The sequence below is a fragment of the Epinephelus lanceolatus genome, chromosome 13, assembly GCF_041903045.1.
Source record: "Epinephelus lanceolatus isolate andai-2023 chromosome 13, ASM4190304v1, whole genome shotgun sequence".
Taxonomy (NCBI): Eukaryota; Metazoa; Chordata; class Actinopteri; order Perciformes; family Serranidae; genus Epinephelus; species Epinephelus lanceolatus.
Genome location: NC_135746.1, coordinates 10,944,857 through 10,965,000, shown reverse-complemented (window position 1 = coordinate 10,965,000; position 20,144 = coordinate 10,944,857). Strand labels below are relative to the sequence as shown.

The 20,144-nt window shown below is 41.5% G+C and overlaps 1 long non-coding RNA gene across 1 annotated transcript in view; it reads left to right on the top strand.

Annotated features, from left to right (window-relative positions):
* Nucleotides 1-20,144, top strand: part of LOC144466521 (uncharacterized) — a 30,847-nt gene that overhangs the window by 5,307 nt on the left and 5,396 nt on the right. The window lies entirely within an intron of this gene.

Below are 20,144 nucleotides of genomic sequence, written 5' to 3'. Positions count from 1 at the left end.
ACCCATGACTGGACGCATTAACACTGATGATAAAGCTGCTTGTGTTTTTGGAGAGAGGGAAAGAGAAGTTGGACTATTGTGCACATGTTTCTGTAAGTTATTAATAACTTATTAATAATGCTACTCTGTCACTTGGAAACCTGCAATATTTTCTAGTAAGCTCACTGTGGGTATACCTACACAAAACTGCCAGGCAGCAAGACAGTGTTGAGTTGCATTGTGGGAAATGTAGGATCCAGGTTTTTCCAGGGTTTTAGCATAGACTGTAAAAATAATTGATGTAGCTACCAGGACGTCGGTTTGTTTACTCCCGCTTTGAAGCCTCGAGTTCAGCACTTTGGCTGTCACCATCTTGGTTTTTTGGAGCCAGATGTGACCATATTTGGGCGAGGGGGTGGCGCTGTAGAGGAGCAAGGAGTGGATCTGACTGAGAAGCCAAAGACGCTATCAGCAGACAGCCTGTCACTCAAAGTGGCCTGCCATTTATCATGCATAACCATTTAACCATGCTAAGAACCCCTTCAAGACTGTATTTAATTTTTTTATAGCTTACTTTTTATTGTCCCAGTTTTCTATCTTGAATTCAAAAACACACTGCAAATTAGACAGTGATTACACTGTGGCTAGCTGTCAAAATCCAGACCAACTTATTGAAATATTTCAAACTTTTTTCTCTGCATTTTTAGAAATAAAACAATGGAAAAAATACAAGAGAGTAACCAAAGTTGGTCAGCGTCCACATACAGTGTGCCTCTGTATGATGTGTTGTGCAGTGTGTGTGTGTGTGTGTGTTGGTGTGCGTTTGAGTGCGTGCTATCTGAAGCCCACAGGGTTGTTCTCTGCTTTTGCTCTGAAAGACAAAATATCCTTTTTTTTTTTTTTTTTGCTTTCTACCCTCTTTTCTCTTTCTATTTTAGTCTCAGTTCCATCTGGCACCATCTGCCTTTCTGAACACATGTATTTGTGAGAATATATGTGTGTGCGTGTGTGTGTGTGTGTGTGTGTGTTTGACAGTGAGTGAGTGGGCTCTATATTCTGCGTCTGGTCAGCTTACTATACTTATCGCCCCATCGCCTCATTTTTTTTCTCCTACGAGTTCCAAATCTGCACAACACATTCTGCAATAATAATAAAACATGAAAATCATCTCACCGAGGCTGTGGGCTGAAAGCTGGCAATTATCACAATAATAATTTTAAGAAACTGAAGGGCAGGCAGCGGGAGGAGGAGGCAGAGCCATTCTTTGTGCTGAAGAGCCTCGGCTGCAAGGTGACTCAAACATGACTGGAATATGAACAAGCTAATCCCCCCTCCTCCTCCCCGCTCACCCACATACAGATACACAGAATCTATTAGGAAGAATGATGCTCGTTCTCTGTCATTCACAGAGGAACAGTACGAATTACAGCCCCCTCTTTAAGCGCCAGTGGCAACCCACATTATTTTCAACTGAACAAATAGGAGTTTGGTTCCTCAGCTGATATAATACATAAATTAAAAACTGCATGATACTAGGATTTTTACTTGAGGTCATTTATCTGACTAACACGTGTTTCTCACTAGGGAGTGTTTAAATGTGTATTTTAACACTGAAGTAAACAGTAACACCGAGATAAGAGACAGAACCAACTGTGTTTGTCCAAAACTCATATTTTAACACAAACTACTTTTTGTGTTTTTCCTGCCCAGTACCCATATCTATAATTTACCAGTACACCTCTGTCGCCCACTGTACATACCAAACAGAAATGTTTTTAAAGGTTTTGTATGCGACTTTCAGAGCATTTATATCCTATGTAGTGATGACATAGAGCAATGGCATCCTGGCCAGAGAACAAAGTCATGCTACCTCTGTGTGTGTGCGTTGTAATCCAAGCTTCTGTACTTATTGTTGTGGTAGACGGTCTGGCCAACCATGCATGTCAGTGCTTGTGAGTCCCTGTGTGTGTGTGTGTGTGTGTGTGTGTGTGTGTGTGTGTGTCCTACTGGCTAGCTATTCGCCACGACTCATCACTGTGCTCATACAGTGGTTATTGCTGATAATGCTGTCATAACGCACAGAGGTGTTGTGGAAGCATAGTGTCCAACTTTTAGTCCCCCCAGGTTAATGCAGTTAGCTGTTGGAACTGTTGCTGTTGTTACTGCTGTTCTTGCTGTTAGCAATGTAAGCTGCTAGCTGCCAGCCTTGCGACCGTCATGTTAACCTGTACAATTACCTTAAATGTACTTCACTACATTTCAGAGGGAAATATTGCACTTTTTACACCACTGCATTTATCATTTATTCTAGTTTGTAGACTGTAGTCTAAGATTATTATGTTCACATTCAGACTCAGACAGCTGTATTAATCTGACCAGGGGCAATTTGTTTTAACAGCTTGCCTTGCACACATGCTATAACATATAGTAAGATATAGACATGTAAGATGGGTAAAAAATAAAAATTAAAAATATGGCAAGTTCCATTGTAGTGGAATGAAGAAATCAAAAAATAATAAAAAGTTAGTAGGGACTTCAGTTGGGAACCGGAGGGTTGCCTGTTCAAGTCCCCGTCCTGACCAAATATGGAGTGTGGACTGGTGGCTGGAGAGGTGCCAGTTCACCTCATGGGCACTGCTGAGGTGCCCTTGAGCAAGGCACCGAACCCCCGAACTGATCGGGGTGCCTGACCAAGGCAGCCCCCCTCACTCTGACATCTCTCCTCTTTGTGCATGTATAGGTCCTGTTTGTGCTTGTGTGTGTCTTTTGGACCTGTGTGTTAATGACAAAAGAGTGAAAAAATTGAATTTCCCCTCATGAGGATTAATAAAGTATATAAAATCTAAATCTAGACTTATCAATAAAAGACATTAAAAAAAACAATAAAAACAATACAGAAATATTTACAGAGAATTTAAACAGAAATGTAAATAACAATAGTCACTGATGCTAAGGTAGGATTGCAGCAATATAGGTTTCAAGGTATACTGTGGTAAAAAAAAAATCTTACCTTGTGTTTTTGCTTATCTACAGTATTGAAAAAGATGCAGTTGGACTGAGAGTCTCTTTTTACACATACTTTCTTTAAAACAGGTTTCAAGTTTCAGTTAAAGCAATAAAAAATTTATCGACAAAAGCTCTGTTGTTTTTATTCCTTTCAAGGGATATTGCAAGTGATGGTACAATAATTCTGTGATACCATGACATCGGATATCTTTTGAGGCGGTTATCGATATGAGAAAATCTCACACAGTTGCAACCTTATGCTGAAGGTGCTCTTAGTCTACACAAAATTTGTTGCCTTCAGGCAAAGCCAAGCTGGCTGTTTCAAGTCAGTTATGCTAATGCTAACTAGCTATTGCCTCAAGCTACATAGCTCTAGCTTTAAAATCAAGATGATGTCATGTTCATGTCTTCCTGTAAAACAAAATATTACGTGTGCTTACGTAAGCTACTACCAACCACTTCCAACCAGTAATATCATGACATCCACGCATCAATTAATCTGCAACTTTAGCTGCACAGAGTTAGCTCGCCAGCAACAGCATGGTGCGTTAGTATGTCCCTGAAATCTAGTGGTTACTGGCTGGAATTTATTAACTTGAGGAAAGTGGTATCTTGACAGCTCCATATTACACACAATGCATTATACCTTGAACTGATTCAGCAATTAACATGACATGGAGCATACGATGGCCTTCATCTCTCGCTCACTGACAAACACTACTGACATAATGCTGTCGGTGTTACACCGTCAGGGCCTCTCAATTCTGATTCTCCTTGAAACCTTTGTTTTCATTTCAAAGACAATGCGGCTGAGGTCTAATTTGTTATTTCATTCATCTAATTTATTCATTTATTCATCTGTCCCTTGCCCTCTTCCTAATGGTAAGGGAGGTGCGTGTGTAGCCACTAGCTGCGTCTGCTGTTGCTCCACTTAAACTCTTATCTCTCCCACTTTCTTTAACGGTCCAATCAAATGTAAATGATTTGATTTTATTCGGTCTTGTAACTGTACACTGATCTAATATCCTGTTTCACTGGGCATTATGTCACAGTACAGAAGCCAGAGCTGCTCTAACTTCTGTTTCACATCAGTATGCTGATGCCATAAGACTTACTTATTCACTGTACTTAAGCTAACATTTTTCACACTTATAATGTGGTATTTTTACATTGTGGCACTATATTAGCTCATGATAAATGAACGCTACGACAGATAAGGTGTTGGAACAATTAGGCTCGCGGCCTGCAGCTGTGATAAACTACTTTGTCACCTCACATGCTGCACAGCATTGTTAAACCACAGACTGTGTTTGACAAACTGTTATAACACTCTCTAAATTACCTCAAAAGCCATTTTCTGTTAATTTGCTGTGATCAACACCTGTCAGCTGGGGCTGAAAGCCAAGCGCTGATATATGGTTTGTAATTCATACTGTAAGTAGCTAATGTATCTGGGAGGATGGTTAGGGAGGCCAAAAAAGGAGAAGACATAGCTGTGCATGTCACCTCCAACTATATTTTTCCTATAGGAGTTCCCTGAAGTTGGTTAATGGCTCTTTCTGGTTTTCCTATCCCAGCAGAGGTCTATCAGATTTTGGAGTGGCTATATGTTGTTAAGCTGCAACTTACCACCCAGAAAACGAGAGGTGACTGGGGTTTCAATCAGAACCACAATTTAAGTTCAATTTTAGTGATGGCACCAACATAGCTGGTGCAGTTTTCTCCATGTTCAGCCTTCATCAGCTCATTCTCAGTGGAACAACACAAATTAGACATGTCCGCAGTCCATTATATGTATGCGCTCAATAAATTAAGCATAAAAAAAAGTACATCAGTTGGTCGAAGTGCATAAACGTGGGTATCGACAAGCAGTGTCCATTTTAATGAACTGAATTTCCATCCTGCAGTGGGAGAAGGCTGTTTTTTGAAGCAGGTTATGTGAATAAAGGAGAGCGCAGGGTGAGAGGTTTCAGGCGCTTGTCTTTGTGCCTGAGCTGTTTGAAAATGTTACAGAGGACGAGAGGATGCTCACAGTGATGGATGTGTAACAGGAAGAGGAGGAGGAGGAGGTTTTGACTTTTTTTTCCTGTCTGAGGAAAGTGTTTGAGAGGCTTTTCCTGAGGCGTGATGGGTGTTAACAGTGAGCGAGTTGTTTTTGTGTGTGTGTGTGAAATGTGTGGTGGTTATTTGTTTTATATGGATGAATAAATATTGATTTTTCTGTCTGGGTAGACATGCACATGACACTTAGAGGCAGTTGCATACAGTAGATTTTCTTTCTTTGTTTACTCAGCAGGACATTTGACAGAAGGATCCAGCCCACAGTTATATCAGGATCTGAACTGCTGACACATTTGGGCAGATTACACTGATAAGCTTCTGTAACTTGTCAAATTTATAGTCCTCAAAGGAAAATGTGGGAAAATGTGGAACAACAATTTTTTGACACTGGTCCAGTGTTGAGGGAGAGTGGTGCAGCCAACTGTAGTGTAACTACTCGGGGCATGTTCACACCGTCAATGTATGTCCGCTGAAGTTGCTTTTGTCTATCAACATTATAAGAAAAATCCCGACAGAGAGAGACCCTTTTCTTAAATATTAAGATCCTTTTGTTTAACCAGAAATAGCCCCAAAATCATTATCCCAAAAGTCACCAGACTCCATTTAAATATACAGTAATTTTAGCATGTAAAAATCCAACATATTTTCACCTCTATCTGGGTAAATTAAGGGTTTCATTTTAATCAAATCTGAGATGGTGATTGATGGAACAGTTGAAAGACAAGACATTTTTTGAGCTTATTTGTCTCTGTTGGCTTTGAGTGAAATGTGTTTCATGATGATGGGTTTTAATTAGTGTTTATTTATTTAAAGGAGTCTGGTGGGTATGGTAATAGTAATTTTGGGGTGTTTCTGGTTTAATGAAAAGGTCCATATCTTTAAGGATCCTCTCTATAATGTTGTCAGACACCTACAGTAACAATTTAAGCCTGTCAGTGTCAAAAACAAGCACTTTAATGGACATAGAGTGACGGTGCAAACATGCCTAGAGTGATTACATTGCAGCCTGATTCGTGGCTGCTAGCAGCAGCCCTCTTGCTCAGTACTGGACCAATTAAATAAACTGTTGTCTCCATTAGTCACTTAGACACAAAAAACATTGGAAAATAGGGTCCAGGCTGAAAAAAAAATTAAGTTTCCTTTTAAAAGTTTTATTGTCTTAAAGTCGTTTTTCAAGGCTATTTATGGCCTGCATTTGTTTTCTCAACAGCTATTCAAGGTATTAGCATGTTGTAATTGTCTCTTTATGTCTCTAGTAGTTTACATTGCTACTGGCGGAGTCCGCCTCTCTTGCCACACTGAATTCAAATTACTTACACTAGGTACAAGGGATTCACAGAGAATTATGCATGCATGACGTTGCCTCAAAACGAATGCATACACATATTTCACCTAATCTGTAAGACACCTTGGTGGATCTAAACCTTTTTCATGTCAAGGACCCCTAAATTGATAGGATTTTGCGCCAGAGACCTCAGTCTGAAGAGATGTTGGTTGGTTAATATGATTAAGACCAGAATTCTGTGGTTGTTAACTACAATTGAGGAGATAATAGTGGAGAAAGTGAAACCGATGGTCAGAATAGTCTCTCTTATGACTCTTACTCATATTTGGCTCACTTTTATAGTGAATTAAATAGTGAAAATAAACTATTCCCCATTTTTCTGACAGTCCTTTTAAGGCTCCTTATTGAAACAATGGTTCTAATAACCTGGTTGGCCTGGCTTCACTGGAAATAGATAAACAAGTTGCCTCCTCTGTTGCATTGTTGATTGTGTAGCTACTGAAGGGGTGTTTGCTTCTGTCAGTGGTCAAAAGAGCAGTCCGGGGGTGGCATAAGCACAGTCCATATGGACTTGGCCTGGGAACCAGAGGGTTGCAGGTTCAAGTCCCTGTACAGACCAAGTATAGAGTGTGGACTGGTAGCTGGAGAGGTGCCAGATCACACTGCAGGACTAAAATCTGAAGGATTATAGATGGAAAAAGAGTTATTGTTTGTGTTCCTAAAGGCAGAAAATGCTAAAATGAACTGTTGACATCTACATACAAGTTGTACAATTTACTCCAATTATTGCCTTTTTTTTCTAATTAATCTATGTTTACTGAGGAAAATTTAAAGTGGATAATTAGTGTGCATGTAAACACAGTGGGAAAAACCAGACTCCATGCAGTTTGTTATCGAGCCACAGGAACAGATTAAAGGACCCTAATGAAGGTTTGTTTTAGCCCATTAACTACAAATTGAGTAAACTTAACATCTCTCTATTGACTTTCTTCAGAGCAGCTTCTTTTCAGTTCATGGCAGTAGTTACAACATTAAGATCAATCCTTAGATATAATCCATCAAAGTGAACGTTAACTGCCTGTTTTTACTCCAAATTAATACAAGAAACTGTTTGAAAACACTTTTTGTTGGTGTGACTTTTTCTTTTAAAATGATCCCTGCAGCCACAGCAACAAATCATGATAATGTAACAGCGATTAAACATTTAAAAGGACGCATGTTCACTGTGATTGATTGTTTATTAGAAGCAAGTCCCAAAAACTTTGCAGGGTAATTTTCACGTCTCTGCATGGAAGATAGAAATGTAATCAAAAACCTGTGCTATGCTTTGGGAAATGTTTGGTAGTAACATAAAGTATGAATGATTTATAGTGGATTAGCTGAGAAACGAGTTGTTTGTTCAGAGCCTGAGATGTGCCATAAATGATGCGCTTTGATTGAGGCTTGTGCACAGTCATTAGGAGCCGGTGACATATGAAGAGGAAGCGGAGATTTACATTGACTCTGTGTTAATAACTGCTGCAATTTACACTGCAGGGAAATGTCACTAGCAAATTGCTCTGAACATCTGACCAAGTGTGTGTGTGTGTGTGTGTGACTGGGTGTATTGTGTATTAGTTCATGTGTGAATAAGCAGCAGAAACATACTGAAAGCAACAATCCTGTTAAGAGTTCAAAGATGTTTGGTTGCTCTGTGTACATGTATGCAGCCTTTAAAGCAATTTGAGCCGTGTTTCGTTTTCTTCACTGTAACGCAGGCATGAAAGATCGGATGTGAAATAATAATCCTTCCTCGCTCTGCTTTGCCTCAATCAGGAAAAAGGCACAGATTTATAAAAAGCTGCTCAAAGATTTTGCCCCTATTAGCGAGACACACACTTGCAAATGTACCCAAACATTCCCACCCACGCAGCGCACGCACATAAAGTATCAGCAAATATCAGCTGCTGTCTGGCTGTTGATTCTGTGGAAGAAACTTCCAAAGCCACAAATGGGCAGAGCGCACCCACCAAGAAGTGTTTACCACAGTCCAGACAGCTTCACACACTGACAGACACCAGCTGCACCGAGACTCCACCCAAACCTCTTCTGAACAGACAAACAGGCGGTGGAATATGTTCATGCTTTGTTTTGACCAGCGAGTGGCTCTGCACCAAAGACGGTAAGACCCTCAGTAAAGAGATGAGGAGGGGATTTTATCACATCATGATGTTTTGCATTCATTTCCCATTCAAATCAACTCAAATCATTATTTCTTCAGACCAGTATTGCTAATTTTCATCATTCATCAACCAAAGGAATACTTCGCACATCTATTTACAAACAGGGAAGAGAAGAATAAAACTTGTAGAAAAGACTCTCACACACTGTCTAACTTGCAAAAATAATGATTTTAATGCTGCAACATTTAGGTGACTAGGCCTTCATCAGGCAAACCTTATGATGGCAAACCTGATAAAGGTCTAGTCATCGAAACAGTGCAGCATTAAAAGCATTAAGCAGCTGTCTGTAGGAGGAGAGGCTTTGCCCTGTCAGGTTCTGGGATAATGTTATCTTCCTCTCTCTGCTTAGAAGTGGTGAATATACAGCTAACAGCAACTTAAAATGACAAAATCTCTTGCTTTTGTTGAGATCTAGTGTCGGCAAAAAATGTGCACATTTTCGATTTGTCCTTCCCGTAATAAGCACCAGAATACACTCCGCCAGTTTTTCCTCCAAGTGAGGAAATTGAATATTTGCTGTTCACATAATCACATTGAAATGCACATACATCAAGATCCAATCATCACTAAAGCGTTTCATCCAAGAGAGACAGTAAAAACAAATGGGATGGTCATATTGACATTTAAGGTGTGTTGATTGATTTAAGGACATCAACTTGAGCATTTAGTAACATCAAAGAAAACAGTTTGCCTTAGAAGTTGCCGGTAGCTGCCAGCTGTAGCATTAGAGCTGCACAGGGAATTTCTTTTTTTTTCTCGGTCTATAGCTGCTAACTGTTGACTAGTAAAGATGAATAGGAAGCAAAACATCCTCTCATTAAATAGTTGACTAATGTATGTAAACCTCCCACCATAAGAACAGTGGTTACATAACCTTTGAAAGGAGCAACCTAACCATGCGCACGTGTCGAACGTACATCTACGAATAGCACTATACCCCTGGTTAGCATGCATTAGGTAAGATGACTAACTTGGCTTGTTTACTATATTACATGAACATCACTGTCACCCTGAGCGTTCTGCTGAATCCTGTCAAAACTCTGAAACCCATATGGGGGAAAAAAGGAACGAATAGTCAAATATTCATATTGAACAGCCAAATCCGATTAGACTAACCAAAGTGTGGGGTATGCTGGTAATATTAAGATTTTAGGAGCATTCTTTGGACATGTATACAGCACATTTGGAATATGTGTCTTAATTTGGGTTGTTATGGCAGTTTGTTACACGCGGCTTCTTGCCTGTGAGAGAACTGGATACAGAATTTGAGGTGGGCGCCGTTCATCCCTATGAAATTTGTGCACAAAGCCAAAAACTTACTTTGATCTCCTGCATCGTTGGGCCCATAGAGCAAGCTCAAGAGAGACTTCTGCTGGCCGAGCAGCTAACTTCCGGTTTACTCTGCTGCTAACTTACATGGGAATAAAATGATTCAGTCTTGCCGCTCTTCTAGACTTTCCATTTTGCAGGGGTTGTAACACTCCAAAAAAAAAATTATCCACTGATTTAGTCGTCTTTTTCACAATGTTAGTCTATGGAAAAAAGTCTTTTTGGGCCCAATGGCATCATGTGATGGACCTCTGTGTGGCCACCAGTGAAATTAGCATCAAAGACCAGTGGTGTTCCTGAAGGGCTTAATGGTACACAAACCAAGTAGCAAACAGGTTTCAAGGCTGGGGTGGAGATGCTCCCAAAAGCCCATATTTCTGATCAGAAAGAGAAACACACCTGCTTTTAATCATCATGAAAGACTTGGATGTGAGCAAATATCGCAATGCCGACCTTTTTAAGAAGGTGGTTGAAGGAAAGAAAGAGGGAGGCTGTGTTCGCACGGTCCAACGAGTTTGTCACTGATTGAAAACTTATCAAAAATGCTATTTGGATGCAGAGAAGCAAAGTGGCACAAGCGGCTCCAGCTGTTCCACTTTACTATATTTTGAGGTGATTAACTACATGTTAGCAGCATGCACGGCTGCATGTAAATGGGAATATCAGTGGAACATTCATCTTCATTGGCAATGTAAACAGCTTAGTGAGAATATTGGCTTTTTTGGAATAAGGACAAAGGCTGGAATATTTTATGCATGTAAACATAGTCAGTGATGAAGATGCGGTCTCCACTCCCTTCATTGTACATTACAGAGTAACATCTGGTCACACACACACACCCACACATGCACTGATTAGCAGGTGGGACTCCTTCAAAGTGAATTAAAAATGGGTTGCAGTCACAGAAATTAGTCACCAGCACTAAATCCTGTGAGCCCTGACCAAGCACTGAAAATACAGTAATTCACTTTTGGTATCTGCTCAGCTCTGTGTGTGTGTGTGTGTGTGTGTGTGTGTGTGTGAAGATAGAATGATGCAGTATAATGATTAAGGCTCTGGTCACTGTCTCAGTCTATTACAAAAATAAAGCTCTCCTTTTGTTGTTGAATCTCTGTGCTGCTGTGTTCGCCTGTCAGATTCCTAATTGGGAGCGTCATCTCCAGCGGCATCAGTTCACTGATAACTGCACAAAGTTATTCTGTGTGTAATGGGTTTAAAGTTTTTGAAAACAGCAGCTCTAATCAGCTGGAGACACGCTGCTGGCAATCTCCAGCAGACAGAACAGTTTCAGCTTGAATACAGCTGCAAAGCTCATTTGCATGGAAATGATAGATTTTTGTCGCTGCTTCGTTTTGAACGTTTACAGTTTACACAAAGACTGTAAAATGAAATCTGAAATAGTGCAGCTTGAGATTTCTTAAAATTGAGAGCAAATTTTAAAACCTTACAGTGTTCCTTTTGCATTTAGTATAACATTAAAGGACACACAGCTTCTTAGTATGAGCCATGTGGTTCTACATGAAAACAATGTATTTGGATGAAGTATTGACCAGTTTCACATGCGAGATTTCTGTATTTTTTACTACCTCATGCACCAATCAGGATTTAGCAACGTTTAACTCAAAGTGTGATGACAGCTGTGGTGGTGTTTGATTATGTTGCCGGCACTGTCGGCTAGAGAAGAGTTTTGAGGGTTTAACTCTGAAAGATTATATAGATGCATTTTCTTCTTTAACGTTATGAATGTTGCTTATTTAATCGTGAATATTTGAAGTGATTTGGAACAATAAACCCGATAAAATACTGGCGCAAAGTGGCACACAACACAGCACAACTGTCATACTTGGTTCATTTTCACGGCCAGTGCCCACATTGTAAGTAGCTTTGACTCATCTGTGTCCCTATGGGTGTGTAAGTCTTAAAATGAGGTGTGCTCAGGTGCATTGTTGGCCTATTACTATTTTGTGGCAGCAAAAAAGCGACTGTACCATTGACCAACAAAAACCTGGTCTAATATTAGACTGGTGCAGTATCCTGCTATTTTAAAGGTAGGGTCTGGAGGATTTTCCAGTTGCTGTTTGTAAACACACATTCAAATTCGGCCCCTTCTATCAGGCTCAACTCTCCCGGGTGTACAGAGCCCGGAGGTACGGAAGAAGGCTTCACAGAAGAGGTTCAGGCAAGGCTCGCGCTGGTGCATGCTCGGACAAGCTCGGGCACGGCATCTGTGCTCTCTCATTGGCTGGGGAAATCTCCGCCCAGAAGCGGTCTGAACTCACAAAAACATCAAAATACAGTTAAAGGGCAGGAGCTCTGCAAACAGAGTCACCACCACACATGAGTAGAAGCCCATAGGTGATGATTAAGCAGGATTTCATTTGTATATGTCTATATTTTGTTTGAAAATCCTCCAGATCCTACCTTTAAGGGCACATTATTATTCAGAGAGTAAGATGTGCCTACATAAGCAGGTTCACGCCTGTACACTCTTGGTTGTTGCACACACAGGGACAAGCAGATGGGTCACGACTGGGTGAAATAATACATCATTTATTAGGAAATATGGGGCGTCAGTGGCTTAGTGGTTAAAGCAGACGCCCCATGTACAAGGCTGTTGCCGCAGCGGCCCGGGTTCGAATCCAGCTTGTGGCCCTTTGCTGCATGTCATCCCCCCTCTCTCTCCCTCCTTCACACTTACCTGTCCTGTCCAATAAAGGCAAAAATGCCCCAAAAAATATCTTAAAAAAAAAAATTTAATTAGGAAAATATTAATGACTGTCTCTAAATTGTGAACATATTAGAGAGCAGAGCTGTAGAGCTGTTGTCGGCTCCCCATTAAGAGAGATGCTGTGCGCCTTTACACACGAGGAGCAGTCTTACTTTATTGATTATTTAAGAAGCAACAAGTGTGGTTCTGTTTCCTCTGTCAAGTTTATACCTACAGTTTTTATTTGCTGCATAAATGTCCCACAGTACTTGCTGCAGTGACATTATAGTTCTCGCTGCATTACTCTGTGCAGAAAACCGCTCACTTTTCCAATTTGCTAAATCTGCCATGTAAACAGGAGTGTACAAGGTGCAGGTGCACGTGGCTTTTAAAGAGAATGGGAGATGATGCTCTGATTAAATTCACATTATGCCCAAAACACACCTATGATCAATTAAGGGACTAAATACAACCCCTTTGCTCTTTGTGTCTTAGGGTGCTGACATACCAAGCTTACAGTCAGCGGTTGGTCAATGTCGGGCCAGCAGTGAGCATCTGTCATCCTATTTTTTGTGGTGTGTTCCACACTATTGGCTCCAGTCGGCCCTTGTCAGCTTTTTTCTTGCCAATTCAGCTTGTTGAATCAGTGCCTGAGACAGCAGAGCCTGTTGGTGAATGAATTCACTGTGATGGCAGTTCAGCTCAGTGCAGCGGAAAAGAAAAAAGTGAGGAACGTAAACAAAAACTTAAAATCAAGAGGGATTGAGATGGAAACAAACTTGTTATATTGGATAAAATTATGTTTTTAGCTACAGGTTGTAACGTTAATGTGCTAACTGGTGGACTCTTGATTCCGTCCTGTCGGTCTTTCAGTTTTTGTTTCTGATTGATAAATACAGGCATTAATTCCTCTCACACAGGCGCAGAACGTACATGCTAGTTGGTTGTTGGCTGTAGTCTTTGTGGTGTGTTGAGCAGGGGTCGCGTTAACCGGATATTCTCGGTCATTGACCAGTTTTTTACAACAATGACCAGAAAATCTGAAGGCCGTCCGTCATTTTGACCGGTTGCAATTACCACCCCTGCCCACATGGCGGCAGAGTGCACAGTCAGTGGTTTAAGTAAGTGGCTGCTGTTTTCACACTGCAGAGAAAAAGTCATTCATCTGCTTCATGTAGCGTTGTTGACATAACGGCCTGGACACACTGGACGTGCCGCGGAAGTCCTGCCAGTGTACTTGCAGGCACTTGACTGTCCACACCACAGGCAGCACATTTCTCCTGCGCTCGACTCCACTCGTCTGTTCCCATCAGTACTCGTTTTTTCACTTCAACAGGTCATTTTAAACATGGGTAAATCCATATTTCAGTCGTTTTTTAATAACGTAATAAGTTAATGACAATTTGTCATTGAATGTCCATATATAGAGTGTGTTGGATAAACACTGAATGAATAGGGCATATTGTTCTGACCATTTTATTTATGTAGGCCCTAGTTATGTCTGTAGGCTCGGTAACACAAAATTAAAATTGCAATGAAGTGATTAGGGTATTTAAAAATGGGTTCAGTTATGCACTGTTGTGTTATTTTAAATTATAAACACGGTATTTTCTCCTCATGTTCCTCAGTGCGAGCTGTTATTTTATTTTGAAAATTGGCCGGATTCTCTCGTCTTTTCTGTGTCTGACTTCCTGTTTGGTACGATCCGCTCTATCCAGCTTGACAGAAGCGCTCGCGACACGGGCGTGTGGATGTCTGTTCTTTTCGTTCATGTCCTTATTAATGCACACTTTATAACTTGCTTGTTGGATTTATTAAAAACGAACAAATGAAAACTAAATGTCTTTGAATATCTTTATTATCATTTAAAAACAAAAATTAAAATGACCGGTAAAAATAGATTATGACCGGATTTTTACGACCCTGTCGGTCAAAATGACCAGCGAAGAAAAAGTCTACCGCAACCTCTGGTGTTGAGTGCAACTTTTTGGCCGATACAAGGGCAACGTGAGGCGACACAACAGTCTGCCTTTGTCGCCAGTGGCCTGTTTGTTTGGTCTGTCTGGGCCTTTACTTTGTGCCCAGATTATGTGCTGTTTAACTAGCAGAACTGGAGTTGGGCACGCCATGACCATGAGCTATAGATTGTTTAGATTGTTCATTAGGTTCTGCAGTCACTTTCAATTATCTTCATTCCTTGATTATCTTTCTAATGTGCTCTGAGCACTCTCTGTAAACATGCAGCACTCCTGGAAGAGTTAACATTTTTCCTCTGAATAAAATCTTCCAGCAGCTTCCTTCAGCCCCTGGAGCTTTATTAGCCTGATGCCTTGCAGCATATAACTTCATTATTATCCATGTATTTATTCTGATTCTTCTCCCTGTGAGGATAATGTCTCTGTATTTATGCCGTTCGAGTGCAGTGAAACAACTTCAGCAACCTGATGCTGCTCTCTTTGTCCTTGTCCATCTGTCTCTGTCCTCCAGTAATCCTAATTACTGTGCGGTGAACGACAATTATGTCAGTAATTGCTTCCTCTTTGGCGTCATTAACTCCAAACTGGACTCTCCAAGCACACACACTCACATGACACACACACACACACACACACACACACTTGTTTGGTTGGTTTTGAGATGAAACCCATCTTAACCTGATTTCTGTCTGACTTGAGAGCATCTCCAACGTGGAACAGGTGTGTGTGTTCTCTCAGTTGTGTGCCAGGAAGGAAAACAATCAACACCCAACACCAGGGACAACACCTTCATCTGTCACATATGCCAGTCTATCACTCCTGTCATCTGCTCTCCTCCTCCCTTCTCACCTGTTACTCCCTCATCACCCTCCCATCCTCTTCCTCGGTCTCTCTCTGCTCCTTGTCGGAGAAATAAGATCGTCAGACGAGATTCAGAATGATAAGGTTAGAGATCATCACGCTCACACACACTGATATACTTTAAGTCAGAGAGGCAGGCAAACACCGGGGACTCGCTCATCCACCCCAGCACCCCCACCCCAGATGCACCCGGTTACCATGGCAACCCCAGATGAGGATATGAAGAGCTCTGTGTTTGTGCATACGTGTTTAGCTCAGAGCTTCCCATTCAGCAATAATTCAATGTGAAGGAAGGTTGGAGGAAAGAGTTGAGTGTGCATACTGTTTGAGACTGTGGCATTGACTTTGCAAGGCTGTGTGTGTTTGTATGTGTGTGGCTTTTTGTGTCTGTTTAAGGGGGAAATTAATAACAAAGGGAACAGATGGTATCTCTTTATACAGAGAAATCTAACCACTGAAACTGAGGCAGGAAACCAAGCTTTTTAACAATGATCAATACATTTTACAAGTAACAGAATGATAAATATTCTGATAAGTCTTTTTAAGGAAGTGATGACCTGCTGTACATATATGACCAATGCTTATTGATAAGGCCACCGTAAACTTTAAATCAGGGGTTCTCAAAGCATATCAACAGGTTCAGGGCATACGATGTCAGCCACACTTAGAAGCAGTCTTGCACGAACTCTGCATCACTGAACTTCTTATACACTTAGGAATTTAGATAACACATACGTAGCTTCCCTTTATTACACCTTCACTTCTTCTGATGGGCAGATGACTCTTGTTGAACCTGTTCAACCCGCCTTTGCACCCCTCAACCATTACTTGTCGTAGGATTTGTGATTGGTCATAGAATGGTGTTGAACATGAAATTCCTTGGGCACTGAATTCACCTAAGTCAGGTCACTTCATCTGCCCCCCAAGTTGATCCACCATCTTTTCTCCTTCACCAGTGATGTTTCCGTGGTGGCTTTTTCACACTTGCACATTAAAACTGCAGAGTTGTCCGCTGAAATCGATAGCTAACAGCAATAACATTGATGACAGAATCTAATTCCCACGATACTCTGCCACTCTTTGCCATGCAGCCAGTAGCTTTCTACAAGTTGCCATTCGTTTGTTGAAATGCACACATTTCCCCAAGCCTGCCTAGCTCCATGCCTCCCCCATAACTCTTAGCCACGGGAACCATCAGTCTGTGAATTGCTCATTTTGCAGTCTCAACATAAAGGTTTTTTTTTTTTCCACGTCTTTTGATCCTGCATGTTTGACTCTACGTCTGTCAACCAGCTTTACTTGATACTTAACTATTGATTTTTTGCTGTGACCAGCAGCTCTGTAACTTGCTTAGTTGGTCGGCAGTCAGTCCACAAAAATTTCAGCACCCTTTAGCGACCACAGTTTTCGCCCTAGGAGGTTGAAATTTGTCATCAAGACTTGACATCCACCTGTGTGTGTGGAGGTGTGTGTTTGTGTTCATGCCAGTGGAATAAGGGGGCAGTGCGTATGTGGTCGCAGCTTTTGAGTATTTGCGCTTCCTTCCTTTCAGTGTGAGAGATTATCTAATGTTTGGCAAGAAACTTGGATTAGTTTTTGAAAGAAATGTCCTCTCCTCGCATGTATTTTGGTTGTGAGTGGGAAGCAATAATCTTTTACTGGAAGAGATGGAGCTCATTCAGCTCACCAAATATTTTCTCTAACAACCCCCACTGCATGGTCCTTTTTTGTTGAGTGATGGTTGGCTGGGATCGTGGGTGTAGAAGTACTTTTGTTGTCTGTTTTGTGTATATATGCTGTATATGAAGTATATGCGAAGGAATTTGTGGCCCTGCATCACCATGTTGGGGTTTAATTGGCAATTATGACCTGCATGCTTGACATTATCCCATACATATGTACATCGTGCTACAACGTTCTGCAGGCAAACCTTAGGTCCTGCCTAGGGATGCACCGAATATTCAGTAACTGAATATATTCCGCCGAATATTGCAAAAAAAACACACATTCGGTGGAATAGGTTAAAAGCAAGGCCAAATAATAGCGGCGTGTTTTGATAACCTAATCAAACAGCGTGCCGTGACAGGCGGAGTAAAATGTCGGCAGTGTGGCGATCCGTCCGTCACCGGACTCGCATTTGCGACTAAAAATAGTTTTGAGTGAGCAAAATAGGCTTAAATCATTCAGCACGCTGTGTTAGCAGCCTACAGATTTCAACCAGCAGCAGAAACAAAAGGCGAATCCCACCGATTGTGGGTTGAACAGTGGTCACAGACAGTAATGTATTCCTGTCAAATACGGCGGCCATTGGCTTACCGGCGACGGATAAGTCGGCTCCCATAATATCCTCTTCTTGGTGTGTGGACTGCCCAGAAGTACCTGAACAGCTGAGCCAGCCGAACACAGGTATGTGACGTATCAGAGGAGAAACGAGCCATTCGCGGCCCACAAACCTCACTGCAGGGTGGCTGGTTGATTTTTATTTCATTTATTTATTTTTTGATCCCCCCTATGTTAATCACTTATTGATGCTGTTTTTGAAGTATGAATAAGTCAATAAGTAATTTATTCCATTGAAATATCATTGATGTATTATAGAAAATCTTTTTATAAATGACAAAAGCCACATCTGCCTCATTTTCGCGGTGGTATCGTGATACTACTCAGAACCATGATATTTTCATTGGTATCGTACAGTGGGATCCAGTTTTGGTACCCTGACAACACTAATCTGGAGGAGGTTCATCTGCAAAAACTAATGAAAAACTAAACAACGATATTCGGTACTCGGAATTCGGCCACAAATTTTCATTTCGGTGCATCCCTAGTCCTGGCACTTGTGGATGTCAGTTGACATGCACTGCCCAGCAAAATAACATTGCAGCGGCACTGTCTGATGGCAATGGCCCTCCTAGCAGGACAATGTGCCGTGCAAAAACTGTTCAGGAATCGCCTGAGGAACATAAGGGTGCTTTCACACCTGCCCTGTTTGGTTTGGTTCAATTGAACTTAAGTCCGTTTGCCACCTAAGTGTGGTTCATTTGGGCAGGTGTGAACACAGCAATCACACTCAGGTCTGCACCAAAACAACCGGACTGAGACCTTCTTGAAGAGGTGGTCTACAAATGAACTCTGGTGCAGTTGGTTTGTGGTCAGAACGTGTTCCGACCTGGATCTGAGCCAACTGCAGTCACATGACACATTGTTTGGGTTAAACATGAGCATGTTACAGTCCTGGAGGATTATTAATGTGCACCTCCTCCTGTACTGCCTTAATATGCACATTCAGCACATCCAATGCATCAAAACATTGTTTTCTAGTTGGAGCCGCGCCTAATGACAGCAATATAGTCCACGATGAGCAGCACTAAAATCAACCTGCGTAGTTGTCCCTCCATTGTGACATTAGAAAGTGTCACATTTATCTTGCAAGTGTACCCTTCTTCAACGCTTTGTTTACTTCCTGGATTTTTCCCACATGGAAATTCTGACCAATCAAGAGCAGCTTTCTCACACAAGGCATTTGATCTGGTCCGCTTGTAAATGCTGCCGTGAGAACGCGAAGAAATTGTAGGCAATTACACGACTTTGACAAAATGAGTCCCTGATTCAGACCAAAGGAGACAACTCTAGGTCTGAAGCACCCTAAGAAAGAGCTCAAAGCGTCGACCTGGCCTCCAAATTTTCCAGATCTGATTGAGCATTTGTGGGACATGCTGGTACCTCAGAGGTCCTGTGTCCATGCATCCACAGGTCAGAGCCAAGGCCGATCCACGGTGAGGAATCTGTCCTGTCGAGGCACAGATACAGGACTCCTTGTGTTGTCCTGAGGTGTCTGGCACCAGGGCGTTGGTGGTGAATCTTTTGAGTCCATTGGGTTGCAAGAGTCGTACTAGGACAAGGCATCTGTTTTTGTTTCTGCAGGGCTCCAAACTGTGACTATTTAGTCGTATTTCATGACCACTGCGCACCTCTGCAACTTGCAAACATAAATATTATATGAACTACAGAGCTGTTAGTTTGTTTTCAGCTCACAGTGAATAAATCCTCACATTTAAAGGTGCTGCATTAACAGTTTATCTTTCTGTTTACTTCTTACTGTGATGAGTAGTTCACAGCAAAAACAAAAAGTTCAGCCCAAGATGAGCCGCATGCTTCAGAATAAAAGCATCAGTGGTTCTGTTTATTTTATTACAGCAATACTGAAGTATTTTAGTATTCTACAGTAGTTTAGAGGAGATTGCAAAATATTTGTGTATTGCAATATAGCCTAAAAATACCGCAGTATTATTTATAGGCCATATCACCCAGGCCTACCAGGGCTGAAGGTTTCTCAGCAGAACACTGCATTATAAAGAGATGATCAGTGTTACTCACTTCCCCTGCAGATGGTTGTAGTGTAGTGGCTGATCAGTGTTTCTAAATAAAAACTAACCACGAGGACGAGGAGATTCAAGTTCGAGGAGTGGAGCAAAAGTGACTTCTGAGTCTATGATCAATCCACAATGACACATTCGCACCATATACCCGTCCGTCTACAGCTCATAGGACTTCTATACTGCCATGCTATATATAAACATGGGGCTTCCCACACAACGCCAGCAGAGCTGAAACAGAAACACACATATGGACTGGCAGCTTTACTCGACCATACTGTGATCCAAAAACTCCCCGTGCATCTGCATCCCACAGGGCCTACGTGTTGCCACATTACATTT